Source organism: Tachyglossus aculeatus, unplaced genomic scaffold (assembly GCF_015852505.1).
Source record: "Tachyglossus aculeatus isolate mTacAcu1 unplaced genomic scaffold, mTacAcu1.pri scaffold_1_arrow_ctg1, whole genome shotgun sequence".
Taxonomy (NCBI): Eukaryota; Metazoa; Chordata; class Mammalia; order Monotremata; family Tachyglossidae; genus Tachyglossus; species Tachyglossus aculeatus.
The window spans coordinates 5,876,485-5,880,952 of NW_024044915.1; the positions used below are offsets into that span (position 1 = coordinate 5,876,485).

Consider the following 4,468-nt stretch of genomic DNA (forward strand, 5'->3'; position numbering starts at 1 on the left):
TCACAGTCTCAATCCCCATTTTACAGATGAGGGAACTGAAGCCCAGAGAAGTGAAAAGACTTGCCCAAAGTCACACAGCTGAACGGTAGCAGAGCCGAGATTAGAACCCAGGTTATTCTGACTCCCAGGTCCATGCTCTATCAACTCGGCCACGCGGCTTCTCTGAGTTTCATCTTGTTCATGAACTCAAACAATCAATCGGTCATTTAATCAGTTGTATTTTCTGATGTCTTCTGATTGCAAATCTAGAGAGAAAGAGAAATGAACCTAAATCCATCCTAAAACCCTCCTCCGGGCTGGTTTGGGGGATCAACCCAGTGAAGCAGCATGAAGAGCACCATAGCTTCGTGGCAAGAGCACGGGCTTGGGAGTCAGAGGACGTGGTTTCTAATTCCAGGTCTGCCACTTGTCTAATGTGTGACCTTGGTCAAGACACTTAACTTCTCTGGGTCTCAGTTACTTCATTCGGAAAATGAGGATTAAGACTGTGAGCTCCAAGTGAAACAACCTGATTACATTGTACCTACCCCAACACTTAGTGCTTGACATATAGTAAGCGCTTAACAAATGCAATTGTTATTGTTATTATTATCATTATTATCATCAGTTTGGGAGAGGCTAAGGGGTTCTAATAACAGGGTGATAGGAAGGAATCTGAGTGTACACGACAGGAAAATCCCTGGTTTCAGAAGGAATAGGTAATAGCCTAGGGTTCATCCTCTTCTATCTCAGAGGTGAGACACTGTACCAAACTGGAGTGAGGAGGTTAGTGCATTCTCTCCTCTGAATGGCTCTGTCCTCTTTCAAAATATCTCAGTAATGGAAAATGGAGGTATTATCTGTCAGCCCATATTTCCTCCTCCCCATTTCCTGTCCATCTGAGCACAGCTTTCCCCATTTTCAGAGCCCTTCCACCATACCACCACTTCCAGGATGCCTCGCACGATTCACTTTTCTTCTCTGAAATTAATCTTCTCCCAACTAGCAATCAGCATCTTAGACCACTTCTCTATTTTTGCACTCATACCCACCATTATAGTTTTGTACATAGTGGCTTCTATAAAGTGTACTTTTAAAGCATATAGTCATCTATTTACCATTCTTTCCATTCTTTTATTTGTCCTCTCATTAATTAATTCTGTGCCTATCTCCCCTGTTAGATTTTAAGCTCTTGGAAAGCAGGGAAGGTGTTTAATTTACTTTAATCTCTCTGAAAGATGCACTACAATACTTTATACCCAGGTTGCATTCAACAAATATCACTGAATGACTGATGGATGGATTGATTGAAAGACGGATCCATGGACGGGTTGTTGGATGGATGGATTGATGGAATGGTGGTGGGTAGATGGATGGATAGATGGAAGGACGGATGGATTGTCTGTTGTGTGGCATTAGGCAAGGCACTTCATTTCACTGTGTCTCTGTTATCTCATCTGTAAAGTGGGAATTGAGACTGTGAGCACCATCCGGGATAGGGACTGTGTAAAACCTGATTAGCTTGTATCAGCCCCAGCACTTAGTACAATGCCTGGCACATAATAAGCGCTTAACAAATACCACTATTAGGATTATTATTATGGATGGATGGATGGATGGATGGAAGGATGGACGGATGGATGGATGGATGGATGAACGAATGGATTAGAGACAAGGATTTGATCAGTCAAATTCATTCATTCATTCATTCAATCGTACTTATTGGGCACTTACTGTGTGCAGAGCACTGTACTAAGCACTGGGAAAGTACAATTCAGCAACAAGCAGAGATAATCCCTGCCCACAATGGGCTTACAGTCGAGAAGGGAGAGACAGGTATCAAAATAAGTAAACAGGCAGTCAAATGTGAGGGACAGTTTCCATGAGTGCGTCCTTTCTCTCTGTCACCCTCTGATTTTCTGATTTTCATAACCACCAAGAGTGATCTTAAAATTCATAGAATTACTGTTATTATCAGTAGCAGTTTCAGCATTATCATTATCGAATTTATTAAGCATTCACTTACAAGAGACTGCCAAGTGGTGGAGTAGAAACAAACTAATCAGATCAGACACGTTTCCTAACTCACAGGGGCTCAGATTGTAAGAGAAAGAGAGAGCACATATTGAATCCCGATTTTACAGAGAGACCCAAAGAGGTTACGAGGCCGGACCAAAGTCATACAGCAGGCCGGTGGCAGAACGGGGCCGACCTTTCAAACCTCACGACTCCCTGCCATATGCCCATTCCACTAAACCATGATGCCACCCAAACAATCACTTGTCATTCATTCATTCATATTTATTGAGTGCTTACCCTGTGCAGAGCATTGCACTAAGCTCTTGGAAAGTACCATTGAGAATAAAGAGAAACAATCCCTGCCCACACCGGGCTTACAGTCATATGTCCTATCAGCCTCTGTCCCAGGTATTGACAAATCCTCAGATGCTGGGCTTTCTCTTGGACAGCTCTTTTATGGATACCCTCATGGTCAGAACCTTGATGAGGAATGGAATAGTCAGTAAAAGGAAACAGACATTTTGTCCTTTAGACGAGGGAGGAGGAATCTCCCCTTTAGGACTCTCCCCAGGGTGGCCTTCATGGCCCGGTTCCTCAGGCTGTAGATGAGGGGGTTTAGGGTTGGGGACACCATGTTGTAGAACACGGACACCAGCAGGTCCAGGGTCGAGGGGGAATCTGGCACGGGCTTGAGGTAGGCAGCGGATCCAGTCAAGACAAAGATGGTGAAGATGGCGAGATGGGGCAGGCAGGTGGAGAAGGCCTTGGCACGGCCCTCGGCGGCCCGCATCCTAATCACAGTACAGAAGATGTGCACGTAGGAGATGATGATGAAGTCGAAGCAGATGACACCTAAAGCTACCCCACCGGTGACACTGACATCGGTCCTCGGAACAGGAGATCTTCAGCAGGGAGGGGACATCACAGAAGAAATACTGGATGATGTTGGACCCAGAGAAGCTCAGGGAGAAAGTCGAAGTTGATAACGAGACCCCAAACACCACTCTGCTGAGCCAGGAGGCAGACACCATCTTTCCACATGGTGGCAGTTTGAATGGAGAGGAAAGGACAGATTTTAGCTATGTTGTGAAGGTGGGCCCTACAGGATTAGTGATGTATTGAATATGGGGGTTAATTATTGCCTCAAAATGGACCTTTCAGCAGCCCCTGCACCTTCATGCACTAGATGAAATTTTGAATCTCTTTAATCTATGTACCTTGATATTCTCAAAGAGGGAGATATTTATGGAAGCCTCCCCACCCCCAGGAAATACAAGAAAATGTAAGGGACTTATTTTAAACCAATTACTATAATATTAATAGCTGATTAATTAATCAACTGACTTTATATATCTGGGTTTGGAAAATGAGACTTGGGCTTGTTTCAGTAACAAATATACTAAAATTGGAATGATACAGGGAAGATTGCAGAAGAAGGCAATGGTAAACGACTTCTGTATTTTTACCAAGAAACTATGGATACACTATCAGAATGATTGCAGTTGGAGAGTGGGAAGTTCTGGGAAAGATGTGACCATGGAGTGCTTTCGGGTTGGAGAGGACTCAACAGCACCAGACAAGACAAGACAGAAGGTTAGCACGGGCCCTGCTCAAGGACGATGCCCCAATAAAAGACGTTTCCCAATTTTTTCATCTCGTCCCACTAGGTGTTTTCATTCAGTAGGGCAAAGTCTCTGAAAGAGACAGATTCCAACTCCAGTCTGACCTCACTCCAAAGCAGCCTGTCCCAACAGTCCTGACTCCTCCCTAAACACTTAAGCACTCGCATGAGCTGCGTTTTGGGGGCTGCAATTAGCTGTAGTTAGTTCAGTGGGGGAGAAGAAAGGAGAAAGTGGGTGGCAGTGGATTTCAGAAGAACCTGACTGGACTTGATCTTCATCATTGCAATTAGCCTGGAACACTGATTTAAGGGAATTGCCATGCCACAATTGCATAAGATCCCTGGCGTCCTTGACTTCTGGAAAGGAGTTGGTTATGATGATGATGATGATGGCATTTATTAAATGCTTAATAAACGCTGTGTGGCAAGCACTGTTCTAAGCGCTGGGGAAGTTACAAGGTGATCAGGTTGTCCGACAGGGGGCTCACAGTCTTAATCCCCATTTTCCAGATGAGGTAACTGAGGCACAGAGAAGTTAAGTGACTTGCCCAAAGTCACACAGCTGACAACTGGCAGAGCTGGTATTTGAACCCATCACCTCTGACACCAGGGCTCCTTAGTAAATCAATCAGCCAGTGGCATTTCTTGGGGGCCTGCTGAGTGCATAGAGTGAGAAAGTACCACAGAGTGAGTAGACAATGCTCTCTGATTTGTTCCCTTTCAGACAGCACATATACTAAAATTGAAACGATGTATAGAACATTGGAATGGCACCTGAATAAAAATGACATGCAAATCTCTGAAGCGTTCCAAAGATACTCCTTGTCCATCTAGGTGCTTTCATTCAGT

The 4,468-nt window shown here is 44.4% G+C and overlaps 1 pseudogene; it reads left to right on the forward strand.

Annotated features, from left to right (window-relative positions):
• The first annotated feature begins 3,377 nt into the window (after positions 1–3,377).
• On the forward strand, positions 3,378–3,649 carry LOC119923584 (annotated as a pseudogene).
• Positions 3,650–4,468: the final 819 nt, after the last annotated feature.